The following is a 13,364-nucleotide window of genomic DNA, read 5'->3' on the forward strand; positions in this document are numbered from 1 at the left end:
TAGAAAATTCCATACCAAATAAGATAGTTTTCTCATATTGCATGAAATACAGCATTTAACTTAACTTGACTCCTACAACCCAACATAAAACCTGTTTCAGAGAAGAAACAGACCCATAATTAAAATTGCATCAAATGATACGTTAACAGAAATACTTAACACCTAAAGCCTTAAACGGACAGACAGACATAGAAATGCAGCCTCAGACTGAGACTTTGGGCTGTGAAATGTACACCCACGACCTTGTTTTGCTGGCCTGCTTTGTAACCGCGGGTTCCGCCCTGAGATGGGTGATGGACCGCTCTCCAGCCGTCTCATAACTCATGAAGATTTGTCTCTTCCGCCATCCACTTCACAGGTAGTATGTGACTCCTCCAAGCAACAGGTCCTGAGCCTGCGGCAGGGCTGGGGCCCGGTAGGGCAGTTTCTCAGTCGCCACGCGGCCCAGTAGCTGCATCTCCATCCCGCGTCCGGTCCCTCGAATGTAGGCCAGGCCGTTCGCTTGCTTTACCCGTGGTGGGCAGCCAATAGTTACTTATGGCAGAAGGAATATTATCTACGTGTCACTCGGAGTTTGGAGGACGAGTAGAAAGTACAAACTCTCCACGCCGCGCTCGGCGGCAGTCCTTACCCCGTCGAGCCTCCTCCAAGCCACCGCCACCGCACGCGGTCCTGGGGGCCAGCCCGCGGGTAAAAAAAAGCGCGGTCGCGCGCAACTGAGCATGCGCCGCTGCCCGTCCGCCCCGCTTTACGGCCCTCCCCACCCTCCACGGGGGCCGTGGGAGCTGCGTCGCGAAATCAACCACGCTCTCTCCCCGCCCCTCAGGCCTCTGGGACCTGGAGCGTCCGGGAGCAGGCGCCCGTGCGTGATGACGCACGTGGTCGCGAAGACGTGGGGACGCAGGCGGGCCGTATAGAGCGTGAGTTTTCGCGGCTGTTCGGCAGCGCTGCCGTCGTCCGTTGTGCGCCGCGTCTCTCGCCTGTTCCCAGGGCCGCGGACGCTGGCGGCGGCGGCGGCGGCGGCGGCGGCGGTGGCGGCGCCGCTGCGGGAGACCGTGGGCTTCCCTGGGGCCAGGCGGGGGCGGGGTTGGAGGCGCAGCCTCCGCTCCGTGGGAGCTCTCAACAGGTCCGAGAACGGGGAGGGAGTTTCCCGGAGCGAGTCTAACGGGGGTCTCTTCATCTTCACTCCTGTCTCTGCTTGAGGCCGATCGCACAGGGAACGACGAGCCCAGGCCCTGGGTGGATGGCGTTGGCTCTGGGAGGCGCGGGCGGTGGGGGTGCAAGTCTTGCGATATGGCTGGGGGGGGGGGGGGGGCGGGTGTGGTTTAAAGGGACGTTGCGTCAGCGACAGCTTGTAGTTTCAGTTTCTCTTGGAAGAGTAACTCTGTTTCTCAGAACAAGTGTGTGGCAAACAATCCTAATCCTAATCTAAGTAGTGGTATTTCTCCTAATACGGGATAGGAAATACACTGTGTATTTAATCCTTTTCTGTCCAGGCCTTAAAAACCTTTACAAAAACGGATCACATGCTTATATGACTTTCCAAACCGAGCATAAACTCAGTGTTACTGTCAAAATAAATTACTGCATAATCATGATTGAGTCATCGAGATGGGTTGGTCCCTTTGCAGTGACAGCTGGACTTTGCTCTTTTTTTTTTCCCTTTGGAATTGCTCCTTAAAAATCTGTCTTATGTCTCACATTTATATGCCACTTTTTGCTGTTCTAATAACCTTTAAATCTAAAAACTTCTAATTTGCTGCTGGTGTGGCAGGGCTTGGGAAAGCAAATAATCTTAGAAGGCAGTGCATTGGGTTCCCAAATTGTTCCAGGGCTACCAGCATCAACGTCAGCGGGGAACTTGTTGGAAATGCAAATTTAGGAGTCTTACCCCAGATTTAGTGAATCAGAAATCTATTTTAACAAGACTTCGAATTGATCCCAAGGCACCTGTGTACTAAAGCTTGAGAATTACTGGCCATAGTGATAAAGAACAGCCATTGTGAAGTCACAGAATGGAATTTGAATCCAGGTGAAGCCTTTCTTAGGTGTAGGACCTGGGACAAATTAGTTAAAGGTTACTTCATAGGGCTGAAAGTATTCAGTGTAAAAATGCAGGAAAAGAGTTTAACACAGGTGGAAAACAAAGATGAGATGTTATTAAGGAACTTGTTAGAACTGTCTAAAATAAGTACATAGATTGTGCTGAGAGGATTCTTCCTTGATTTAGATGTGAGTTGTAGTGCACAAATATTGTGCCTCTTCTGCTGCTTAGAGGGCAGTTTATTTTTATGGATTCTCATATTGTATACGATTGAGGCTGTCGAGTGTAGGATATTCAGTTAATACCAATGCTGTAGTATTTTTAAGAACCACATTAGTAAATGTGTTAAAGAGCAGTTTTTAATTCTTTGGGCTTTTGGTTTTTTCAGCTTCATTGTACCTTCTTTTGACCCAGAATTTGGTAAAGAGAGTAGAGTGGATAACTGATCGGAGATCAGCCTTAGCCTTAGAGTTGAGAAGTATTAGAGAGCAGTGACTTGGAAACGAGAGACAAGACTGAAGATGTTTCTGTCCTTTTTTCCCCATGTGTTATACAGCTCCACGATAGCAAAGAAGTTCTCATCATATCTACTTACCTCTGTTTTCTGGAAGCATCACAGGAATTAAGTTAGATGTGCCCTCCATCTGCTGTTTTTACAGAATGTCAGCTGCAGAGTTACAGCTTTTTCCTTCCCCTTTTCAGGGGGTCGGTGTTGGGGGGATAAAGAGAAATATTTGGAAGCAGCTGACATAAAGCCTAGACTCATTGTGATGTTGAGAAGAGTCTGTAGCACCATGGCTGAAACAACAGGTCACTTTGATTAGAGTCCACTGCTCCCGAGGCCACACCGTAGCTCCTGGGTATTGTGGGTGAGTTTTCAGATAACTGTGAGTCAGTTTGGATATTTATACCCTATAAATAATTTTGTTAATGCTAAATTAACACTGTCCCATCATGAAGTATTCACTTTTCACAGGCCCCATTTTTCTTGTTCTCTGTGTCAGAGAGGCTGATCTTTAGCGTCAGGCAGACCCTGCTTTGAACCCCACCTCTGCTACATACTGATTGTGTCCAGTAGACAAGTTAACATCCTCCCAGCCTGAATCTCCTCTCCTATGGAGTAGGATTCGTGGTGTGTGACTACCTCAGGACAGTGAATAAAATGAAATCAAGTGGAAAGCATGTCTGTTAACGCTGAGAGGCTCAGTAACTGGTACGTGTTGGACAGGGGAGAAAAGGTAGTTATTACCTCAAACCTAGCTTGATCTCATTCATTTCCTCATAATATTTTTGTAAATGAGGTAATTTTATTAATTACTTGACTGCGCTGCTTTTCTTTTTAAGCAGAATGCTGAAGAGCTTTCACAGTATTGTGAATGAGAGAAAGCAAACACTTTGGAGAAAGTTAAAACTCTAAACCTGGTAGAAAGGCACCATTTTCAGTTCTATCAGCATAACAGAGCAACTTTCATAAATTGTTTTGAGTGTTTACTGGAAGGTCAAGGTCAGTGGGTGATTACTGTTTAAGTATCTACAGTTAGTTAACGGGGACAGTCAGCCACAGAAGGGGGCACTTTGTTACAGGAGATGAGACTTCACTGAAGACATGCACCAAAGAATAAGAAAATGCTGTTATAGCTCTGAAATCATTATTTTTCAATATGGATGCTTAATGATAGGAAAGTGAAGAGTTTTATGTTCCATTTTAAAAAATGATCAAAAAATCTCATGTATTTCAGTATATAGTGCATATGAATATGTGAGCATGGAAGCTACTTGAAAGGTGTCATACTAGGTCATAATTTCGTTTACTTGGCAATGTATTATAATATGGAGGTAGGGACAAATAATTTATACATTTAAGTAAAATTAGGTAAATGCACGTGTATGTAAAAATTCTTTTAAAAAACCATTACAAAGATAGAAATGCCTTAGAAAGATAGGTGGCCTTTTATGCTGTAGCTCTAGTCATCTAAGCAGGGGGCCTCAGATTTTTTAGCAAGGGACCCTCTTTAGCAGCATCTTACCTGTAAAGCTCAGGAGCTGAGAGGTTTTAAGAGAAGAGGGGTTGAAGGGCATAGGCCCTACCTGCTGGGAGCCTCCTGCAGTGACACTTCAAGGAGTCCGTGTGACAGGGTGTGAAACCCTTCATCTGTGGGGTAGAAATCCTCAGGAGATGAGCTGTACCTAAAAAGTCAGGTGTTGAGAATTCCTGAGTGGGATCCACAAACTTGTTCTGAAGACAACTCCCAGGGTTATCAGCAGTGTCAGACATATGTATAGTTTCTCATGTAGAGAAGTGAGAGATTATTTTAAGAAAAAATCCAGCCTTCAATTTGACCCATATTATATAAAAATAGGAATCTATGCACATTTTTTGAGAAATCATCGAATAAGTTTTTTTGTTGCTGTTGTCTTTTTGCGGTACGCGGGCCTCTCACTGTTGTGGCCTCTCCCCTTGCGGAGCACAGGCTCCAGACGTGCAGGCTCAGCAGCCATGGCTCACGTGCTTAGCCGCTCCGTGGCCTGTGGGATCTTCCCAGACCAGGGCATGAACCCGTGTCCCCTGCACCGGCAGATGGACTCACAACCACTGCGCCACCAGGGAAGCCCAGTTTTTTTTTTTTTTAAATCCCTCTAAGCTGTGACAGCTGTTACCACGGTTAAAACTTTAATATTTTAACTGGCTGTTGTTTAGCATTACAGATGACTCAAGGAAAAAGAAACAAGGAGTCAATGGAAATATATTACTTGTGTTTACTGTCCTTTAGTATTTTGTTGTATGAAAGCAGCTGGTTTGCATTTATATGGTAAAGGGTTTTTCTTAAAGAGTTAATTTTTAGTTAATAGTGAGCTTTCATAAGAAAAACAATTTCAAATGCTAAGTATTTGTCAAATTGTTTTTAATAGCGATAGTAGTAATATCACATTGTCCTTTTTCACACATTTAGGAGGGTTTCCTGGTGACAGCTGGAGCATGGGGGAGGGGGTGTCACTTTCAATCAACCAGCTGCTCCGTGCAACATCAGGATGGTGATATTTCAAAGCCCATGGATAATTCTGACTGCATTCAGAAGAGATAATGTATCAAATTTCTGGGAAGCAATAGATAGTGTGCAAGAAGAGCCCTTTGGGATCTAGCTGGTAGCCAACTAACAATGGTGTACATTCAGGTTTGTATGTTGGTATTATTTACCATCTCGTTTCTTGGACATTGTTACATGAGCATCATAATTATAAAGCAATAAAATCTAGTTCCATGGGGGCAAAAGGCTCATTAGTTTATGGAGAGGAAAGGAGAATGGAAAACAAACTTTGGGGATGTGCTGTGTGCTTTTACATAATATGCTGTTTCATTTCTTCTTCCTGATGACTCCAGGAAGTAAGTGGAGTTTTCATCATCCATGGATAAGGAAACCGAAGCTCAGCAGAATTGATTATGTGATTTGCCCAAGGCCACGTGCTAGTAAGTGATGGCATCCAGACTTGACCCCATATCTAGCTTCAGATCCAGGAATGTTGTCATTACACCAACAGCTGTTTCTCCACAGTGTTCACTTGCTTATGCATTTTTAATCCAAAGTCACAATAACAGGATAGTATGAATGAAATTTAGATACATATTACAATGACTTCAATTTTATATAAATAATATATAAGGGGGTGTGTGTGTTGGCAGCCACTTCTAATTTTGGAATTTTTTTCCCTTGAGGAAAGTCCCTTGGGCAACACTGTTAAAGAAATTTTGCTGTGTTTTTTTATATTACAGATACCAGAAATTTTCAGGGATGTGTATTTTAATGAGTCAGTTGTGATGCTGAGTTTGAACAGATGTAGGAATAAATATTGTGTGTGCTGCCCATATAGTAGAAGTTCCTTCACACGGAAGTATTCAGGGCTTCCTCTTTCTCTTTCTAAGGAATGTTAATTTTGTATTAATAAGGACTCTTTTGCTTTCTAGATGTTCAGCCTGTGGCAGACCTTTGAGATGCTGTTTGTATACCCTCCATGTTTTGGTTCTCCTATTAGCTAGAGTGTTGTATGTACTCTGAAAAATGAGAGTTGATGATGCTTGAAATAAACTAGGATCTGCTGCCAGCCCTTGGCAAATTCCCTAGTATCTGTGTAGGGTTCTTTGACTACAAACAACAGAAATTAAGTTAACTAAGTTATCCAGATAACTTATTAAAGAACAAGAGGTTTATTGGAAGTATATGGATGAGCTCAGAAAATCTACAGAAAAACCAAACCACAGGACTGTAGCTAGATGAGCTCTTGAGGCTTGGGTAGACTTTGATAGATCTGGAAAATTCTTTAAGTTAATGTTCTGAGTATCAGATCCAGAATTTGTTGGTCTTAGTGTCTCTGCAAAAGTGTTAGATTCCAGGAAGAGAGTTATTATTCCAGTCTTGGTCACTGTTACCCTTGAATCAGTGTAGGAAAGGCATCCTGGATTTCTGGTCCCCCCCCAGGACCACATCCAGTGGGAGTGAGAGGTGTCTCTTACCTGTTACTGAAAGAATGAGGTGTTAATGCTGGGCAGAGAAAAAGAAAGAAAACAAAGCCCAAGCTGACCCCACCCACCACCTGGTAATTAGTGGACGTCCTGTGTGCTTGTGGAACATGAACAGCTCTGAAGCCTGGCATGCTTCTCCCCTCTTGGCCAGTTCTTGTGTTGGGAGGATTTCAGTTACATAAATAGTTCACTAACACTTCTTACATGAGTTAGTTTAAATGGGGTTATGGCTATCACTTTTTCATTGACTTTAGGTAGACAAACAAAGAAATCTGGTGTGCAGCGAACCTGAGAATAGAATTACTTAAATCTTCTTGAAGGGAGTGATGGTGGGATGCTGGCATTGCTGCTCCCTGTACGTCTCCTGGTTTAAGGACCTACGTCTGCAGGGCTGTCAGTTGGAGAACTTTAATGAGCCCTCGTTAAACTAAAACTTGTAGCCCGTGAGAGAAGGAACCAGCTTATGATTGATATTGGAAATCATAAGCGGTGATGGATCAGAATTGGAGTTGGCACTAATTCACCTCACTGTGGAGCAAAAGTCAAGATTATATACAAAATCCAGTATTTCATTTTTCATGTATAAAGATAATCTAATCATTTCTGTTAAGACTATAACCCTTTAAAAAGGAGGGAAAAATAAAAAATTTTGCCATCTGACATAGAGTTTTTTTAATCCTAAAATGGAGGCTCATTAAATTCTCAAATGTAATGGTAATTTAAAGATAATGTTGACAAAAACTCTGATTTGAGATTTTATTACAAAATTTATGTTAGTTAAAAAAATCGTTTCTATTTTCATGTGCCTTCCACACACCCCATCATACTGTTTTTTTTTTTAAATGTATGTGTGATTGAATCACATGATGCAGTTTAAAAATGTAGGATCATAGCCCAGAAAAATGCTAATTGGTTACTAAGTTATAAAGACACTTTAAAGCTATTTAAAATTTTTAATCTTAAGCCTTATTTTATGTGTTGATATGCATTAAAAACAGTATCATTTCCCAATTTATGATTTTATATATATAATCTCATTTAATCCTTACAACACCAAATATGGCTGCATTATCTCCTTGTACAGGTGAGGAACCAGTAGTTAAATAACTTTCCTAAGGTCACATGGCTGGCGTATTATGGAGCTCTTACCAAAGTCCATGACCTTAATTACTGTCCTCTACTGCGAAGGTTAATATTGCTAGCCCTGTGTATCATTTTGACAAAAAGCACTGTGATGTTTCTTTTTCCAGAATCTGTCTGTTTACCCCAAGTTCCCTGACAACTTCTTTATGTTTGGAAACTGTTCAAATGTGATGTGTTATCCATCATCTTATGCTTCTGTTTGCTGTGAGTATGGCAATAGCTCCTATATTGCACAGTGTGCCCTGTGAAGCCTTTTGTCCTTTATGTCTTAGAGCAGTCTGACAGCCTCTCATGTTGAATTCAGCCAGGTTGCTTTTCATTTAACAAAGCTAAGTGTTGCTTTCTAGGTGAAAAATAATTAAATGCTTTTAAAGATGTATTTGATTAACAGGAGGCTGATCTGTATAAATTAATTATAACTGTAATGATGTCATAGCCTTGTCTTTTGTTATTAACCAGGTAATTGACCAGAAGTTTGGAAGCTTATTGTAACTGACAGACAGCGGTTTGACCTTGTATGCTGTCTAGAAGTGAAACATGCACAATGCATGTAAATGCAGTTGGTTTGAGCTTCATGTGTTGTCAGAGCATCTGATCTTGGGTTCTTTTTTTTTTAATTTATTTTTTTAAATTAATTTATTTATTTTTGGCTGCATTGGGTCTTCGTTGCTGCGCACTGGCTTTCTCTGGTTGCAGCGAGTGGGGCTACTCTTCGTTGTGGTGCGCGGGCTTCTCATGGAGGTGGCTTCTCTTGTTGCGGAGCATGGGCTCTAGGCGCACAGGCTTCAGTAGTTGTGGCACGCAGGCTCTAGAGTGCAGGCTCAGTAGTTGTGGCACACAGGCTTAGTTGCTCCGCGGCATGTGGGATCTTCCCGGACCAGGGCTTGAACCCGTGTCCCCTGCATTGGCAGGCGGATTCTTAACCACTGCGCCACCAGGGAAGCCTGATCTTGGGTTCTTAGTTCACTCTTCCCTTACTTCTTTGCTGAAATTGTTACACTCGAACTGAATATTGTACTGATATCTCTTACTAAAAGCATCTGACCAAACACAGATGTTGTCTGTGTCCTTGAATAACTATGATCAGACACGAAACCTTGGCACATTTAGGACATACAGTCAAGTAAACAAGTGCCAAAATTAAATGAACCTTGGTTTTAAATTCCGTGTGAAGGAAGGTAAAACAACTTTTGGTGGAGAAGACATAAAGGGAAAAATAGTGGGCATATTTGCTAGGTTGAAAGAGAATTTTTCACTTTTATTCTAATTTACCCAAGAAAGTTCAGAGAATGTGGTGTTTAAATATTGAGTGACGAGAGCCTCTAACTTGGGTGATTTTGGTTAAAGAATGGGATGGTAGGAATCAAGCACAAAGTGGATGTGGGATAACAATGACTAATGAGCAGCAGTCCCTGGGTGCAGGCTGTCCTCCCTCCCACATGCTTTAGACTAGAGGAAGAGTCAGCTCTGCCAGAAGTGATATAGGCATTCCTAAAACCACCATACTATGCGAAATCACGCAATAAAAACCATAGAGCTATGGTGCAAAGGGTGTTAGGAGCAAAACACTCAAAAACGTTGTCAGTGGCACATTACAAAAAAAAAGATAGGAACCTAATAAAATGGCGGCACGATTTTACACCTGTTAAATGATTAAGAAATGCAGAAGTGCATAAGAAATATGGCACTTTACCTTCAAAAAGTCCTGAACTTTGCTTTCAGAAGTGATTGTCAAAAGGATTGCAGCTTGTGAATTATTGTCAAGTGGTGGAAGAAGGGTTATCTGGACTGGATGTGGATGGGTGGAACTCATAAAATACTCAGCGAACTGAGGTAGCTGGTAGATGTTTGAGGTGTGCAAATGTGTACATTTGGTGAATTTCTATGCAGCTTACTTTAGCTGCGTGCAGTTTCCTCCCTTCACCTGGGGCTTGTTGCTGATGAAATTGTGCACAATCGGATGCAAAATCTGCATTGTGCTCAAATTTTTCCTTGATATATATTCATTGCATTTGAACAAATCTGCTTGTTTCAAAACAAGCACTAGAGCAGAACTGATCGGCCTAATGAACTTAAACTTCCCTAAGCATATTTCCCATATTTCCTGTCCCTGTGCTGGCAGCACATGCATGCTATTTCCTCTCTTTAAAATATGTTTCCTCCTTTTAATTACTTTCTTTCAAAGTCTGGTGCAGGTGAGGAAGCTTCTCTGAGGTATTCTCTGAATTGAATTAACTTAACAGTTTTTATATTGGCACATATTTGTACATTATTTGCCCATTTCCAGGTAGTGTCAGTTCTAGAAATGACTTAAGACAGAAGTTAGTAGTAAAGGGGGAAAAATTAGCAACCAAATGGCTGAGTAGCTCTCAATAGAAGAAAGCATACGTGTTTATTAGGTGAAATTTAGTTTTTCTAGCGCTGATGGGATTTTGCACAAGGAACAGTAAGTCGGAACAGTGTGTTACAGCAATGTGAAAATGATTACTCTGTGGCAGTCCCTTGGGTGAGTGAGACCTATGTCAAGGCCTCAAATAATATGAAGGTGCATTTCTGCAAAAGTCCTTCTTCAAAGGCAAAGTGACGTGACCTGACCATGCAGCATTTGGAGATTTGGCAAAACACAGGGCTAAAAGTTGGAAAAGTGTTCCTTTATACCAGTAATTCTTAAAAGGTAGAAAAGATGTTTTTGCCTCTCTGTGGCTTCCTTCTCAGATTAAACCTTACTTTGCAGGATAAGGCCTGGGGGTGAAAGCATGCCAAGCAGGGCACACTTCACATCCCCCCGCCACATCCCTTTCTTTCCAGAGTTCTTGTCAGGCAGATGCCTGGTCCTGGTGGGAAAAAGTCAGAGAAGGCACAGGGGCTTTTGTTCCTCAGCTTCTCTATTTGTATAGAGTATATCCCCAAATGAGAAAAGTGACGTTTGGATTATTGTTACATTTTTCGTTTTTAATTTGATTTTAAAAACAGATTTTTGTTTTTGTTTTTTAAGCTATGACCATGATAACAGTTACCAAAAGAAGCTGGATATTTGAACATTACTTTGTACTACTCTCTTAAATATAGATCTACAAGTTAAGTTGTATCAAGAAACAATTACATTTGGTAGAGTAAAAGTTTTATGTTCTGAGATTTTCTACATTTGAAATATTTCAAAATGCATATACATTTTGGTGTGTTTAATGGAAGTCACCAACTGCACTTTCTTAGGAAATACAATTCTTTATGCTCAAATAATGTCTTTCCTAATTCTTCTGGTGGTTGAAGTGTCATATCTCTTATTAAAAGACATAGGAGTGACTTCCTGTTTCACCTCTGATATGTAAAGAGCTTGGAGGTCATCACCCCTGTCCTCACAACAAGAAGAACCCTGAACAAACTGAAAATCAGTGACTTTTCTTAGATCCATCAGAGAATTGAGGTCACAGGGCAAACTATCACGCCCAAATCTGGAGATACAAGCTCATTTTGAGAATCACAGCCCAAGATCGTGCACACAGTGGCAGTGCCCAGTGATGAGTAGTAACTCAAAGAGATGATTAGAACTTGGGCTTATATAGCATCTTAACAAAAGAACAAAATTTTTTTTTTTTTTTGGCTGTGTTGGGTCTTCATTGCTGCATGCAGGCTTTCTCTAGTTGTGGTGAGCGGGGGCTGCTCTTCATTGCAGTGCGTGGGCTTCTCATTGCGGTGGCTTCTCTTGTTTCGGAGCACAGGCTCTAGCGCACAGGCTTCAGCAGTTGTGGCACACAGCCTCAGTAGTTGTGGCTTGCGGGCTCTAGAGCACGTGCTCTAGAGCGCAGGCTCAGTAGTTGTGGTGCATGGGCTTAGCTGCTCCACGGCATGTGGGATATTCCTGGACCAGGGCTTGAGCCCGTGTCCCCTGCATTGGCAGGTGGATTCTTAACCACTGCGCCACCAGGGAAGCCCGAACAATACATTTTTAGAGAAGTGACAAGGCAAAGGAAAAGGACTTTGAGTTTCTAGGGCAGCAAATGGTAGGAAGGCAAATAGGTGGGGGAACTAGTGGAAGATTAGGGCTAGTTAGTAAAGTTTGTTGTGTAGATTTTTTTGGAGCCAGTTGTAAGGTTGTCTCTGGTGATTAACTTTTGTCATACCTGGTAGGGGGAGGGGGGAACACCTTCACAAATTCATGTCCTGCTTTTAAGCAGATGGGGGGAAGCACAGAGCTTTAGTTGTATCTGCTTTTTCTTAATTGCATTCAGCTCAAGATAATCCTTATGCCAAGTGGCATATTTGGTGTTGCACATTCTGCTGCCCTACAATCAGCTTAGCTGGAACTGAACCACTGACGGCAGTAGCTCATTGGAACACTTTAACAGTAGTTTTGACAAACCGCTGGAGTATGAGTGTAGGCTATCTTGAGAGTTGAAAACTCGCAGCTTTTCTGCAGACAGACCTGACTCACAACTTCATTTTAAGAACAAGGACTCTGGAGCCAGATTATCTTGGTTAAAATCCCCACTTATCTGTAAAATGAGGAAATAATACCTGCCTCATAGAGTTCAGAGGGTTGAATGGGATATGCCAGATGACAAGACTAAAACGATTTAGTAATGAGTTTGATATCCTTTATTCAAAGGAAAGCAGTCCATAGATTGGGGGAGTAGAGCGCCTCACAAGCAGTGGAGCATTCTTTCCAGGGGATTTTGGGCCAGAGTGAGTTTTATAGAATGTTAGAAAAGGCAACGAAAAAAACAGAGTGTGGTTGGCTAGCGGGTGGGGGAGTTTCCTTTTGAGGCCAGCAGGGCCTCCTTTCCAGGGTAAGCTGAGCTGGAGGATGGTGATTGGCGTTAGGTTTCCTGGACAGTCAGGCAGTTCCCATAAAGGCAGGCTGACTTAGGGTTAGACTTGTGACGTGCGCTGGACCACTGGGACGGCCTCCATTTTGTGGGTCCCAATATATGAATTAACTTTGTCAGGTAATGGCACACGTGTAAAGTTTAAAACAGTACTACCAAAGATGAACTAGTATATAAGTGTGTAACTTTAGCCAATGATTTGACTTTTTTATTTCACCAGTATTGAGGAAAACTTTAAATCAGTAGCAAATGGGTATTTCTGTTTCATTAAAACAATAGCTGAGATTTAATGTGTTTACGGTGTGCTTGGCATTATTCTAAGCACTTGATGTTTTTTGTTTGTTTGTTATAAATTTATTATTATTATTTTTTGGCTGTGTTGGGTCTTCGTTGCTGCGTGTGGGCTTTCTCTAGTTGCAGCGAGCAGGGGCTACTCTTTGTTGTGGTGCACGGACTTCTCACTGCCGTGGCTTCTCTTGTTGTGGAGCACGGGCTCTAGGCACGCAGGCTTCAGTAGCTGTGGCTCGCAGGCTCTAGAGCGCAGGCTCAGTAGTTGTGGTGCACAGGCCTAGTTGCTCCACGGCATGTGGGATCTTCCCGGACCAGGGTTCGAACCCGTGTCCCCTACATTGGCAGGTTGATTCTTAACCACTGCGCCACCAGGGAAGCCCCTCACTTGGTGTTTTCAGTCATTTAATCCTTACAAGAATTCTAGGATCAGATTTAGCTATTATTACTATTCCATTTTCATAGCAGGAAACTGAGGCGTAGGTTTAGTGACTTGCACAAGTTAACACAGCTCTCAATGCTAAAACCAGTCATTGGGACCAGTTTA

At 42.4% G+C, this 13,364-nt stretch overlaps 1 protein-coding gene across 1 annotated transcript in view; it reads left to right on the forward strand.

Moving 5' to 3' along the window:
• Positions 1-885: 885 nt before the first annotated feature.
• The window catches only part of RHBDD1 (rhomboid domain containing 1), a 123,982-nt gene continuing 111,503 nt past the window's right edge, over positions 886-13,364 (forward strand). Inside the window, exon 1 of the mRNA XM_007467912.1 lies at positions 886-920. The gene's annotated coding sequence lies outside the window, so the exon portion shown is untranslated. The remainder of the gene's footprint in view (positions 921-13,364) is intronic.

The sequence above is a fragment of the Lipotes vexillifer genome, unplaced genomic scaffold, assembly GCF_000442215.2.
Source record: "Lipotes vexillifer unplaced genomic scaffold, Lipotes_vexillifer_v1.1 scaffold367, whole genome shotgun sequence".
Taxonomy (NCBI): domain Eukaryota; kingdom Metazoa; phylum Chordata; class Mammalia; order Artiodactyla; family Lipotidae; genus Lipotes; species Lipotes vexillifer.